General features: G+C 48.3%; 1 protein-coding gene across 1 annotated transcript in view; it reads right to left on the bottom strand.

Moving 5' to 3' along the window:
• Positions 1-15,469, bottom strand: part of CASZ1 (castor zinc finger 1) — a 237,133-nt gene that overhangs the window by 188,887 nt on the left and 32,777 nt on the right. Inside the window, exon 2 of the mRNA XM_051988561.1 lies at positions 2,187-2,340. The gene's annotated coding sequence lies outside the window, so the exon portion shown is untranslated. The remainder of the gene's footprint in view (positions 1-2,186; positions 2,341-15,469) is intronic.

Genomic DNA, 15,469 nt, shown 5'->3' with positions numbered 1-15,469 from the left:
ACTCACTGTGATACTTGGGTAAGACATTTCACCTCAGTTTCCTTAGGGGGAGGATCAGTGCCCGAGGAGAGCACAGCTTCAGAGCTCCAAAAGACGTTAGAGGTAATTTAGTCCAACACACCCATTTTACAGATGGCTCAGAAAGGGCTTAATAATAATAAATGCTTGTTGAATTGATTCAGATCTGAGAATGAGCCTCCTAATTGGCAGGAAAAGTGACTGTCGTTGCCTTTTCATATATATCCCCAGATGCAGGTTTAGAGTTGTTCAAGATAGTTTTTGCTGGAGAGATCACTCGACTTGGAATCAAAAACTCCATTCAAATCTCCCCCTCCTCCAAATACAAACTTTGTGACCATCAGGCAACATCGTTTCACTTCTGAGTCTTAGTTTCAGTTTTCTCTCTATAAAATGGGAGTGGACAGCAAGACAAGGTCACTGATGGAGACTGGGAGACTCATCTTCCTAAGTTCAAATCAAAATAAAATTAAAAAATAATGGATGTAAAGGGCTTTGTAAACTTTAATGCACCAGATGAGTACCACCTATTATTTTTATTAATTATTGCTAATATTCCCTGATTTATAGATCAGAGAAGAGTTAAAAGCTCATTAGAAATTTCAAGCTCTTTACTGGCATTTATGAAATTGTGGATTGTCAGAGACAGAGGAGAGTTTAGAAACTCTCTCTCTTTCATCTGTAAAATGGGCACATTAGACGAAATGTCCTCTAACTTCATCTGGAACTCTGAATCTGGATCTCTTCAGGCATTAATCCTATTCATTAGGGAAATTAATTGAAGTGATTTACTCAAGGATCACAGTGAGTTAAGGGGAGAGAATGGATTAAGAATTAGGAGTGTGCTGGAGGCAGCTCATACCAGCTTCCAAGAGCCTACTGTTACATTTTCATACTGAGCATTTATTCATCTCAGAAACCAGCAAATGCTACAAATCAGGACTTGATTTATTATTTTGTTGATCACCTAAGCTTAAGAAAGTCAGCCAATAAATGTTTGTTAAGCAGCTGCTACCTGCCAAACATTGTGCTAGGGGAAAAAAAAAAGGTGGTGGAGAAAATAAAATAATCAAGATTAAACTTTAAAATGTGATGGAATACATTTCCCATCCCCCAGCACTGCTCCTCCCCACCCTGAGAGCCACTTGTTAAACATTTACTAGCACACCACTGATTACAATTCAGTTCTCCTCATTTCCAGGTCATTCCCATAACCACCCATGAGGAAGCCAATATTCTTTCATCTCATCCCAGGACTACAGTTGTGAGTCCTATTCCCTTATTTCACAGGCGGAAAAAAAAAAAAAACAAACTGAGGCGCAGGAAATATAAATGTTGAATACTATTTGAATAAACATTGAATCACATGAATAAGAACTTGGATAAAATAAAATAAATCTTTACTAAGTAACTCAGGTCCTAAACTTCAAGTTTAGTGGAAGTTTTTAGAGAATTGTGCTGCCTTTGACCAACTCCTAACACCCCGTACCAAGATAAGCTCAAAATGAGCTCACAGTTTAGACAAAAAGGGTGATGCTATAAATAAATCAGGAGAACAAGAGATAGTCTACCTCTCAGATCTATGTTGAGAAGAAAGGAATTTATAGCCAACAAAGAATTAGAGAATATTACAAAATGCAAAACAGTTATTTTTGATTACATTGAATTTAAAAGTTTTTGTACAAACAAAACCAATGCAGCCAAGATTAGAAAGGGAAAAGAAAACTGGGAAATTTTTTTTTACATCTAAGGGTTCTGATAAAGGCCTCATTTCTAAAACACACAGAGAACTGACTTAAATTTGTAAGTATACAAGCCATTTTCCAATTGAAAAATGGTAAAAGATATGAACGGACAATTTTCAGAAGAAGAAATTAAAACCATTTCTAGTTATGTGAAAAATGCTTTAAATCACTATCAATTAAAGAAATACAAATGAAGATAATTCTGACAATTACGTTGTCTGCCTACCACACCTACCATTTTGTTTTGGTTTAGAGCCCCTTAGGAAAGGGTCCTTCAGCCAAGATTGAGTCCACCAAGAGAAATGACTTGGGGGCCCATCCCAGAAAAGTGTTCCGCCCATTCTGACCAAAGGGAAGTTCGCCACAACGCACCTTGCCTCCCTCCCTCTAAGAGTTTCCCTGGACAGATCAGGGAGTCGTTACCTTGCATCCAGAAGGGCCAGGGTCCGAAGTCCATTCCAACCTGCTGGGGTTTTTCTTTTTCCCCTTGGCAAGGAGGGGCTAATGATTGTGGGCAGAGATTGGGCAGCTGGAAGGGGAAGAGATCTTTGCCTTCAATCAGCGGAGTCTGTTGGTCCTAGAAAAACCAAAAAAAAGAACAATAGAATGTTGGTCCTCCGTGTTATGGATGCTGTGGGTCAGACCAAGGGGCAACGGGATACAATATATTACATGATAACCAATCAATAAAATGGGCTAAGAGATCCCAGGGTCCCAAATGCCATCAAGTAATGGAGTGGGAGTTGTGTGAAATCTCAGTCAATAACCGAGCATCAAAGTCCCAGGTCTGGCGTTCCAAGGCTTTGGGCGATATTTGGCCAATCAATCATTATGAGACTTGGCACCCAATGGCTGAGCCAATCAAGGGTAAACACTAATAGCCTAATCAAGTACAAACTTGAACCATCCTCCCACACATCCCCTCCAACTTCCAGCAGAGTACCATGAACAATGTCTAATTCAGCCCGGAGCACCTACGAGGTATGAAGCACCGTGCTCAGAACCCACGGGAAGGCCCGGGGAAGGCCTGGGGAAGACCCACTTGGGACAAACCAGAGGAATTCAAGGGACGGGGTCTAGCCTGGGGGCCAGTATCTCTCCTGACTCAATTTGACTCAACAAACACCCACTAGTTGCAAAGGTGCTAGCGTTTTTTTAAATGTAGACAGAAAAGAAAATAGAATTATACAACGGCACGAATGTAATTTCCAGAAGAGCTCTAACATTTGTGGGAATTAGTCTTTGAGTAGGAGGATGTCCCAAACAGTGCTTTGAAGCAAGCTAGAGAGGGAGCAGAGGAGGAGGGCAGACTCAAGACATGAGGGACTAACTGAGCAAAGACACATCCCAGCAAGGGGACTGGAAAAGAAAGAAGACTATGAAATGAGTCCAGAAAAAGGGAGAAGATGGATTTTGGAGGGTGCTACATGACAGGTCAAGGCCTTTGTATTTTGTCCTAATGTAATAGGGAGCTATTGAAGGTTATGAAGTAGAGGAAGGATGTGCTCACTCTTCTGAGTTTTAGGAGTATCATTTTTAATAGAAAATGGATTGGCGAGGGATGAGAATGGAAGCCCAATCAGGGTCCAATCAGGAGGCTACTGCAATAATCCTTACCTAGACCACTGAACCAATACCCAACCTATCAATCAACATTGACCTAACCTATTTATCAGTAAACATTTATTATGCACCTATTATGTGCCAGGCATTGTGCTAAGAGCCAAGGATACAAAAAGAGTATAAAAGATAGCCTCCATCCTCAAGGAGCTTACAATCTACTAGGGGAGACAATAAGCAAATAAACATGTACAAAGCGTTTGTAAATATAGATAAATAGGAAAGATTTAACAGAGGGGCGGCTTGGGGATTTAAAAGGCCTTGGAGGTGAGATGTTAGATTTAGATTTCAGAGCCAGGGAGATCAAAGAAGAGACGGAACCGGGACAGAGGTCGGCTCATAAGGCTCCAAAACCTTAGCTTCAGAATGCCCAGAAAAAGTGAACGCTTCCAACTACAGATGGATGCCCCCTACGTATGTGTGCCCCGTCTGAGAAGCAACCGGCCCCTCACCTCAAACTCCTGTTTCCCCAGGTAAAGGCTGAACTACAGATGTGCTTACATCCCTCCCCCCCCCCCCGCCCCCCAATCACACACTCAGTCACACACACTGAAGTGCAGGCCCTCAGTCACACACAGACTCACCCACACTTGTTCACACTCACACACTTAAATACTCACCCACACTTGTTCACACTCACACACTTAAATACTCACCCACACTTGTTCACACTTACACACAAATACTCACACACTTGTTCAGACTCACACACTTAAACATTCTCACACACTTGTTCACACTCACACACTTAAATACTCACCCACACTTGTTCACACTCACACACTTAAATACTCACCCACACTTGTTCACACTTACACACAAATACTCACACACTTGTTCAGACTCACACACTTAAACATTCTCACACACTTGTTCACACTCACACACTTAAATACTCACCCACACTTGTTCACACTCACACACTTAAATACTCACCCACACTTGTTCACACTTACACACAAATACACACTTGTTCAGACTCACACACTTAAATATTCTCACACACTTGTTCACACTCACACACTTAAATACTCACCCACACTTGTTCACACTTACACACAAATACTCACACACTTGTTCAGACATACATATTTAAGTACTCACACACTTGATCACACTCACACACTTACATACACACACTTGTTCACACTTACACACTTAAGTACTCACACTCACTTGTTCACACTTACACACTTAAGTACTCACACTCACTTGTTCACACTTACACACTTAAGTACTCACACTCTTGCTCACACTTACACACTTAAGTACTCACACTCACACAACTTGTTCACACTCATACCATCATACATAATACATACCTACATACCTTCAATAGCACGCACACACACACACACACACACACACACACACACACAAACACACATACTCCAAAAAGGGGCTGTTGACATTTTTTTGTCGATTTTTGTCGATAGTTGCCCAAGCCAAAAAGCCACTGCCCTGCTACTGGCAGCCTTTGTGTTAATTTAAACAAATATTGTGGCGTTTCCATGGCAATCCCTGTTTTGAATATCCACTACAACTTACTTTTTTAAAGGGCTTTTCCTGTTTGTGTTTCAACTTCAAACCTGTAAATATTTCAGCCTCCCCCAACTAAGCAGTTAGCGCTGTCGTTCAAAGCTCTCCCTGCGCGGCGGCTCCGGCCCGGGACTGCGCTCCCAGAGGTCAGCCTGCCTGGGTGTGGACAGGGGGAGGCTCTCACACCCCCACCCGCCCTGCGCCGGCTCCGCACATGGAAGGTCAGGCCTGAAACTCTGGCTCGGCCTCCCCGTGTCAGCCCTGCACAAGGGGTGATTGCGGCATCCCCAGTATCTATCTGGTTCCCAAAGTGGGTGAGCGGAGCTGGCGCTGACGTCACAGCCTGGCATGGTGTGGGCAGCTGCCAGGCAGGTTTCCCCCACTCACCCTGACCCTCCCAGCCCCTGGGCCTCCCGGGCGAGGGAAAAGGGGGCAGGCTCCCATCTCCCAAGCCGTGGGCGCCGAGCAGGAACGGGCCCTGGATCCCCTCTCCCTGCTCGCCCACCCAGCCCTCTGGGACACCCATTTCCCTAAGCGACTCCTCCAAGGTGGCAGAGATCACTCAGCCAGGGTAGGGCCCCAGGGTCCCACCCCACCCTCTAGCACAACACAGGGTTAACAGTGGGATTTCCTGGTTTCCATGGATTCTGGCCAAGCCCCTAATGTGAGTTTCGTGTGATTTGGGGGAAGTGAATTTCCTTTGTTTTCCAGTTTGGGAATTTTTTTTTCTTTAAAAAAGAGGAAAAAACACTTTAATGGGGATGTCGAGGGCACGAGGAGACTCACTCCTCGGGGGCTGGGCTCATTGCCTGTCAGCTCAGAATTCCCACAAGGTCCTTCCTGGACATCCCAGCTCTGAACAAAGGTTTCCACACGGACCCGGGTCCTGTGGACCCGGAGAAGTGTCTTTAAATGCACCAAATAAAAGATTTAGAATTACGAAGGAAAGCACTAAGAAGGACTAAGGAGGGGGCCCCTTTCTGATCTACCTGAGGACTCTGGCTTGGAAATGAACAGGACTCCCCTGTCAACTTCTCTCCGCTTTTTAAAGATGGCTTCTCCTGAGGCCGGATGGCGGAATTCAAGGCCATTGGCGCCTTTCTCCGTCCCAGAAAGTTTACCCAAGTCTTCCCTGAATTCTGGGACGCCGTGCCCGACAAGACACAGAATGGAGCCCTTTTCTCCACAGAACTTAACATTCCCCTGCAATACCACGGTGTCCCAGGCCTCAAAGGCAGGTCCAGTCTAAATGACAAAATCCCCGTCTCAGGGGACTTAGTGTGAAGGAGTATTCTTAAAAAACCCAATTCCCCATCAATTAGGCACTTGCTGTGTACCCAGGGGCTTTAAGTCTATAAGGGGGATACAATATAGTCACAGAGAAGTCCAACACAACACAAGAAACATTTGTAGTCAGGGGTGTGGGGCGGGGCAGGGCTACCTACGGAGAAAATTAGGGAAGGCTCCTTGGAGGAAATAGCTAATTACAGATATGTGAGACAGACACTGGGGATGGCCTCCGTCCAGGGCTGCCTCCAGCGAGAAGGTCTGACTGAGCCATCAGGAATGTCCCAGCTCTGACCAAGGGCAGGCGTGCCCAAACCCCCGCAGCTCCTGTCCCCGAGGTGAGGATCCCTCCCGGACCCAGACACTTCTGGAGTGTGAAGGCCGGGGCGGGGCCTTCCCCAGGGACTGTCCCCAGCCAGCCATCCTGACCCACTTACCTAACCAGGCCATAGGCACCGAGGCCCGGGGGAACGGGGCCCTCCCATGGCGGCGGCGGCTTCCGCCAAGAGGTGCACAAGTCAACAGGACCAGGCTCTGGGCTGAGTGGCGCTGCCGGGAGCCAAGAGGTGCGCTCGGGCCTCCTGGGCCCGGCCGCCCTCACCCCCGGAACCTCGGGCTCTCGCTAGACCTTTGGCCTACATGGGAACTCTCCCACACAGGCTGTCTTCTGCAGCTGGAGCCTGAGAGAGCACAAAGAGTCTCCTGTTTGCATCCCCACCACTCAGCACTCGCCTGGTACACAGCAAGCGCCTAATAAGTGGTTTTCATTCATTCGTTCCCATTCCTGGCCATGCTCGGAAATCCCATAAGACAGAAGGAAAGATCAATCACAAATCTAGACCCTAACCTGTATAATATGGAGAGCGCTGAATTCTAAAAAACAGAAGGAAAGATCAATCACAAATCTAGAGCCTAACCTGTATAATATGGAGAGCGCTGAATTCTAAAAAACAGAAGGAAAGATCAATCCTAAATCTAGACCCTAACCTGTATAATATGGAGAGCGCTGAATTCTAAAAAACAGAAGGAAAGATCAATCCTAAATCTAGACCCTAACCTGTATAATATGGAGAGCGCTGAATTCTAAAAAACAGAAGGAAAGATCAATCCTAAATCTAGACCCTAACCTGTATAATATGGAGAGCGCTGAATTCTAAAAAACAGAAGGAAAGATCAATCCTAAATCTAGACCCTAACCTGTATAATATGGAGAGCGCTGAATTCTAAAAAACAGAAGGAAAGATGAATCCTAAATCTAGATCCTAACCTGTATAATATGGAGAGCACTGAATTCTAAAAAACAGAAGGAAAGATCAATCACAAATCTAGATCCTAACCTGTATAATATGGAGAACGCCACGTGGAATTCTAAAAAACAGAAGGAAAGATCAAACTTCAACCTTTCCTCTAATCCTAAATCTAAATGGTATAATCTGGAGAGCACTGAATTCTATAAAACAGAAGGAAAGATCAATCACAAATCTAGACCCTAACATGTATAATATGGAGAGCGCTGAATTCTAAAAAACAGAAGGAAAGATCAATCACAAATCTAGACCCTAACATGTATAATATGGAGAGCGCTGAATTCTAAAAAACAGAAGGAAAGATCAATCACAAATCTAGACCCTAACCTGTATAATATGGAGAGCGCTGAATTCTAAAAAACAGAAGGAAAGATCAATCCTAAATCTAGATCCTAACCTGTATAATATGGAGAACGCCACGCGGAATTCTAAAAAACAGAAGGAAAGATCAAACTTCAACCTTTCCTCTAATCCTAAATCTAAATGGTATAATCGGGAGAGCACTGAATTCTAAAAAACAGAAGGAAAGATCAATCACAAATCTAGACCCTAACCTGTATAATATGGAGAGCACTGAATTCTAAAAAACAGAAGGAAAGATCAATCACAAATCTAGACCCTAACCTGTATAATCTGGAGAGCACTGAATTCTAAAAAACAGAAGGAAAGATCAATCCTAAATCTAGACCCTAACCTGTATAATATGGAGAGCGCTGAATTCTAAAAAACAGAAGGAAAGATCAATCCTAAATCTAGACCCTAACCTGTATAATATGGAGAGCGCTGAATTCTAAAAAACAGAAGGAAAGATCAATCCTAAATCTAGACCCTAACCTGTATAATCTGGAGAGCACTGAATTCTAAAAAACAGAAGGAAAGATCAATCACAAATCTAGATCCTAACATGTATAATATGGAGAGCGCTGAATTCTAAAAAACAGAAGGAAAGATCAATCACAAATCTAGACCCTAACATGTATAATATGGAGAGCGCTGAATTCTAAAAAACAGAAGGAAAGATCAATCACAAATCTAGACCCTAACATGTATAATATGGAGAGCGCTGAATTCTAAAAAACAGAAGGAAAGATCAATCCTAAATCTAGATCCTAACCTGTATAATATGGAGAGCGCTGAATTCTAAAAAACAGAAGGAAAGATCAATCCTAAATCTAGATCCTAACCTGTATAATATGGAGAACGCCACGCGGAATTCTAAAAAACAGAAGGAAAGATCAAACTTCAACCTTTCCTCTAATCCTAAATCTAAATGGTATAATCGGGAGAGCACTGAATTCTAAAAAACAGAAGGAAAGATCAATCACAAATCTAGACCCTAACCTGTATAATATGGAGAGCACTGAATTCTAAAAAACAGAAGGAAAGATCAATCACAAATCTAGACCCTAACCTGTATAATCTGGAGAGCACTGAATTCTATAAAACAGAAGGAAAGATCAATCCTAAATCTAGACCCTAACCTGTATAATATGGAGAGCGCTGAATTCTAAAAAACAGAAGGAAAGATCAATCCTAAATCTAGACCCTAACCTGTATAATCTGGAGAGCGCTGAATTCTATAAAACAGAAGGAAAGATCAATCACAAATCTAGACCCTAACCTGTATAATCTGGAGAGCACTGAATTCTAAAAAACAGAAGGAAAGATCAATCACAAATCTAGATCCTAACATGTATAATATGGAGAGCGCTGAATTCTAAAAAACAGAAGGAAAGATCAATCACAAATCTAGACCCTAACATGTATAATATGGAGAGCGCTGAATTCTAAAAAACAGAAGGAAAGATCAATCACAAATCTAGACCCTAACCTGTATAATATGGAGAGCGCTGAATTCTAAAAAACAGAAGGAAAGATCAATCACAAATCTAGACCCTAACCTGTATAATATGGAGAACGCCACGCGGAATTCTATAAAACAGAAGGAAAAATCAAACTTCAACCTTTCCTCTAATCCTAAATCTAAATGGTATAATCTGGAGAGCACTGAATTCTGTAAGACAGAAGGAAAGATCAATCACAAATCTAGACCCTAACCTGTATAATATGGAGAGCGCTGAATTCTGTAAGACAGAAGGAAAGATCAAACTTCATCCTTTCCTCTAATCCTAAATCTAAATGGTATAATCTGGAGAGCACTGAATTCTGTAAGACAGAAGGAAAGCTCAATCCTAAATCTAGAGCCTAGCCTGCAGAATACCAAGCACTGAATCTGGGGGAGGACCTGGTTCTGATGGTCGCTCTGCTACTTACTAATGCCCACAGGACAGCGTATATGGGAGCTCTGGGGGAGTGAGGGTCGCTTCCAGCGCCCAGGCTCCCTCTCCTCCCTTAGGTTCCACCCGAACCGGCCCCCATTTCTTTGTCTAGCTCAGAAGGCGTGTGGAGCGCTCTGGGGGAGAGGCCGGCGAGTTCCTGCCTTTCTCCTGCCATTTTGGCCCCTAGGTTTCGCACAGGGGCCCAGCTCCCACCTTTGTGACTCTCCGGCTCTCCTCCCTCGCCAAGAATGTGCTCTCGCCCTGGAATTCCTAGCTCCCTTTGCGCCTCAGCTCAAGTGGTTCCACCTCCCAGGCCCGCTGCCTGCTCTCCCCGGTGCTAGCCCCAAACCCTTGGAGTCTCTTTTCTGTAAGCCTGCCATCCCCCGGCTGGGGCATACGCTCCTTGAGGGCAGGCTGGCGGGAGCGTAGCCCCCTACCCACCCTAAGTGGTGGGACGGCCTGGTGACATCTGTCGAAGTAGCCGGGCGGCTCAGGGGACGCGGTCCTGGGCACGGGATCAAGGCAATTCAATATACTGGACTACTTGCCATGTGGGGAGGGGGGAACTGGAATACAAGGTTTTGCAAGGGTAATGTCAAAGCATTATCCATGCATGTGTTTTGGAAAATAAAAAGCTTTAATTTTAAAAAATTGCATAATATGGAGAGTGCGGAATTCTACAAGACAGAAGGAACCCCAGACCGCTATCAAGGGCTTGCTGAATGAATGACTTCCCCAGCACTGGCCCGAGGAGAGAGCTGAGGAGGAAGGCCGAGCTCGAGTCCGGCGGAGCTCTTGTGAACGTGGCTTGCTCGACCCTCCTCCTCGCCCTCTCCCTGCCCTCAGCGGGGCACAGTTCCTGCCTAGACCCAGAGTCCGGTGAAATCCCCCCGCCCAAGAGCCGGGCCCTCCCTCTGTGCTCCGGGCCCAGGAAGAAGCCGAGTCCCAAGGCCCGCTGCAGGCCCGGGGGCCGCTGACTTAGGGAGCCCGTCCCCGCGGCCCTCGTGCCCGGGCCGGGGAGCTGGGCGAGGGCCGAAGGCTCCGGCAGCCTCGGCTAAGACACGCTCTGGCTCCCACCAAGGAGGCGTCAGGCCTTCCGTTTTCTCTCCTTCCCCCAGGGTCACCTTGGGCAGCGCCAGGGGCTCTCCTTCGAAGCTAAGAAAAGAATTTCTGACTCACGGAACTTCCCCTTCCTTTAATGAGGGAAGCCTCCGATTTGTCCCGAGTCACATATATTCAGGAGGGACCGCGAAGCCCACCGAGTACAATCTCTGTCTCTGTCTCTCTGTGTCTCTCTTTCTCTTTCTGTCTCTGTCTGTCTGTCTCTCTATCTCTTCTCTCTCTCTGCCCTAAGGGTCAGCAGAGATTTGATCACAGATCTCCTAACCTCAGATCTGGGGGTCTCTCTACAGTGGGCTAGAGGAGACGGCCCTGCTCGGGAAGCAGGGGAGACCTGAGCCTCTCGGGAGCTGCCCCTTAATTCTCTGGGCCTCAGTTTCCCTGTCAATAAAACGGCCTTACTGTGCTATTTCTAAAGCCCCCAAATTCTGTAAGTCTCAAGCCTAGCGGATCAGAGAGGATTTTGGGGGCCAAGGGCCGCATTTTTCTCAATTCGGTTCCAGAGGAGGGGCGGGCACTGGCCATGCCCCCGAGGCCGGGGCCCATATCAAGGGGAAGTGGGAGGGGAGGAATAGGTGTGAGACGGACAAAGGAGCCCAAAGATGGCGGATTCTACAAACTCCAGGGGGAAACGATCCAGATACATGTGTTGCCCAACTCTCAGGCCTGTATGGAAAGGGGTAAGAGAAAAAAAAACAATAAAAAAATCCACATCTTAATACAAAAATCCTCTATGACGTGTTGTAGCATGAAAGTGTTTTTCATTGCATTTTTCCTCTGTGATCTCACACAGCCTATGATGGGTCCGCCCAGTGCAGTGGGTATTTTGATGATACACAAACAGAGCAAACACATACATAATTAACAAAAACAAGAACAGAGAAAATATTTAAATCAGTCCAAGTTGGCATCTGTCCACCCTAGACCGCCCCCAGGAACTAGCTCCATTGCCTAAATGAATGGGGCTCCTTTAGATTGGAGGGGGGAGAAAGGGAAGCAAAAAGGGGTCTCCTTGAAAAATTTATGAAGTGGTTGGTTTTCAGAATCCTGGCAGCTTAAGAGGAAAAGGAAAAGAAAAGTCAAGTTTGTCACCTCATGAGGTACCCGCCCCTCCTCCAGGATGGGAATGGGTAAGATGGAAGGGGATCCATCAACTGAGAACATCACCTCACAGGCCTGCTTCTCCCTTCCCTGCCTCCCTGCCGCTCCCTCTGTCTCTCTGTCTCCTCTCTCTTTGCTCTTTCCTTCTCTCCCTCTCTTCTCCCCCTCTCTTTATCTCTTATTCTCCCCCCCTTCTCCCTTTCCCACCCTCTCTGTCTTTCTCTCCTTCTGTCTCTCCTCTCTCTGTCTATCTCTGTCTCTCTCTGTCTCTGTCTCTGTGTCTGTCTGTCTCTCTCTGTCTTCTCACTGTTTCTGTCTCTCTCCTCTTTGTCTTTTTTGTCTCTCTCCTCTGTCTCTCTTTGTCTCTTTTCTCTCTCTGTCTCTCTCTCTTTGTGTCTGTCTCTCTCCTCTTTGTCTCTCTCTCTCTCTCTCCTCTTTGTCTCTCTCTCCTCTGTCTCTCTCTCTCTCTCTTCTTTGTCTCTTCTCTCTCCTGTCTCTGTCTCTCTCCTGTCTCTGTCTCTCTCTTTGTCTCTGTCTCTCTCTCTCTGTCTCTCTCTCCTCTCTCTCTTTGTCTCTCTCTCCTGTCTCTCTCTTTCTCCTCTCCTGTCTCTCTCTTTGTCTCTATCTCTCCTCTCTCTGTCTCTCTCTGTCTCTCTCTCCTGTCTCTGTCTCTCTCTTTGTCTCTCTCTCTCCTCTGTCTCTCTCTCTCTCTCTCTCTCTCTCTCTCTCTCTCTCTCTCTCTCTCTCTCCTCTGTCTCTCTCCTCTGTCTCTCTCCTCTCTCTGTCTCTTTGTCTCTGTCTCTCTCTCCTCTTTGTCTCTCTCTCTCCTCTGTCTCTCTCCTCTCTGTTTCTCTTTGTCTCTCCTCTCTCTGTCTCTCTCTCCTCTTTGTCTCTCTCTTTTCTCTCTCTCTCTCCCTCTCTCCCCCTCTTTCTGTCTGTCTCCCTCTCCCTCCCCTCCCCCTTTTTAATTGTTGGATGAGTTTACAGAGCTGTTTGCCAAAAACAATCAACTCTAGGGAACTGAGTTATACAAAAAAGGGCGTGTCAACCCGGGAGATGGGTATCCATGGAAACCACCACCTTTTTGCATTCGCCCAGGTGAAACCAGGGCGAGGTGGACCTGTGGGGGTGGGGAGTTTGAGTCAGGGAAGCACAGAGAGGCAGGGTGGGAAAAGGGAGGCAGGGGGCCCCGGCCCCTTGGGGGAGGGGGCCCCGTTCCCCGCCTCCCTCCGGGCCCAGCCTCAGTCAGAGCCCAGGGCTGGGGCTGCGGAAGCCCCGGATGCACCCAGGGAGCACTAGACACATACACACACCCACACAGGCAGAGGGGTTTCAACACTCCCAGACTTGTGTTTCCACAGACTATTGCACAAGGCGGGATCCAGTTCTCCCTGTGCCCCCGTCCTGGGGGGTGACTGCCCTCGCCCTGGAGTCAGGGAGCCTGGGTTTCGTTCCCAGCTCGCCACCTGCTCCCTGGGCAACCCCCCGGCCAATTTCCTCACCTGTAAAATGGGGGCCGCGATGGGCCTGAGATGGGGCGCCTCCTGAGCCTTGCCCTGCTAAAAATGGGGGTCTGCCCCCTCTGGGGCTATGATCTACTGTCCTTCCTTCTTCCTCGCCTCAGAAACAAGACTTTTACACTTTAATGAATTAAACAGGAATTTTAAATTTAAATTTAAAACAGCCCAGAAAAAGAAACAAAAACGACCCTAAAACACCGGCAGATATCGGGGTGCTGGAGGCCCGGGGCCGAGGGTGTGGGGGTGACTTTTGACACACGTGTCACCGTGGGCTGGGAACAAGAGGTGGGGAGGGACCCAGCCGCATTTTTCCCAGATCTTACAAAAGAAAACAGAATTCCTCAGAGGCAGTGAGGGCAAATTGGACGGAACAAGCCGGAGGGGGCACCGAAGGGGGCACACATGCCAGGGGGCACGTAGGGCTCCTCCTGCCACTGGAGGCCCTCCCTGACCGCGGGGGGGGTCTCCTGCCCTGTGGGCCCCCGGGGAAAGGGAGGTCCCCGAGCCAGAGAAACGGGGACCAGGCCGGGGGCACGGAGAGCACCAGTCAAACCAGGGCCCTCTCTGCTTCCCCAAAGCCCCCGCATCCTAGTCCCGGGAGGGAGGGGGAGGGAGGACCAGCGATCGATCGGCACTTCTTGAGCACAGGCCAGAGGGAGAGGAAGGCCTCACGCCAGGTTATGGGGATCCCCCCAGAGCTCTGGCCTTGGAGCCCCCACCTCCTTCCCCGGCCTCTCCAGGACTCGGCTCCCCCTCTGTAACCCCAGGGTGGGGGAACGGTTCCGCGATCCTCGCAGGCTGCCCGGGGCACGAGGGCCAGAAGGCCCTTCCCCTCCCAGGGCCCAGCTGACCCAGGGCCGCCCGGCTCGGAACAGGGTTGACGGCTCAGCCCTTTCCACCATCGACCACCCAGACTCATTCAGATATTTCCTCTCTCCATTTCTTTCTTTCTTTTTTTAAAATTTAATGTTCTCTATAATTCATCCGTCCCAGAAGATAATCGATAGAGTCCGTAATGAAAATCTGAGCCATATTTTATGAGCCGCCGTAAGCCTAAAGGGCCACCTCAGCAGGGCTGGTGTTGCTTTGGGGATCTGTCTTGCCGTCCCCCCCATGACTGCTCCCCCTCTCGGCCCCGCGATGGGAGACGCCCGGCCCTTCCCGCCTGTGTGACCAGAGGCCCCCCGCCCCTCAGGCCTGCCGTCCCCCCCATGACTGCTCCCCCTCTCGGCCCCCCGATGACCACGGGAGATGCCCGGCCGCTTCCCGCCTGTGTGACCAGAGGCCCCCCGCCCCTCAGGCCCGCCTCCCCCCCGGGCACCCCCTCCATCCGGGTCTCTGGGCCCCTCCGCCTGGGCGGTCCGGTGCGCCCCCCTCCCTGAGCCGGCAGCGATGACGGGCTTGGAGTCAGGGAGCCCTCTTCTCGGCCCTCCCGATCGATGAGCGCGCATTTATTAAGTGCCTACTAGTGCCAGAAAGAGGTAATGGAAGCAGAGCGGACTCCGGGAGCCTGGACTAGCTGCTCACACTGGGGGAGACGTCGGGAGATTTGGAGCCGGCTCCCGACCATCCCAAGGCTGGGGGCTGCGGGCGAGCCCCTGCCCCAGTAAAACCCCAAATCTCGGCGGGCCACCCCAGCCCGAGGGAGACGAAGGGGAGGTTCTCTGCCCTCCAGCAGCGCATGCTCATTCCCAACAGAGGCCACGGCCACACACACAAGCACAAGTACAACACAGGAGTGTGTGAAGGCGCCATCACTCCGAGGGACGCCCCTCCCAGGGTCGCCGAGTGCAGTGAGCCACGGGCACGTTAAAGTGCTCCAGAAGCAGCCCCCAAGGAGAGCCCCTTTCTGAGCCGCAAGGTCCGAGTTCGAATCTGAATTTTTGCCTTTATCGGCTAGTTCACCCTCATCTGTAAAATGGGAGCAAGCAGCC

The sequence above is a fragment of the Antechinus flavipes genome, chromosome 3 (assembly GCF_016432865.1).
Source record: "Antechinus flavipes isolate AdamAnt ecotype Samford, QLD, Australia chromosome 3, AdamAnt_v2, whole genome shotgun sequence".
NCBI lineage: Eukaryota > Metazoa > Chordata > Mammalia > Dasyuromorphia > Dasyuridae > Antechinus > Antechinus flavipes.
Note: the sequence above shows the minus strand (reverse complement) of the source record. Positions and strands in the feature narration are given on the sequence as shown.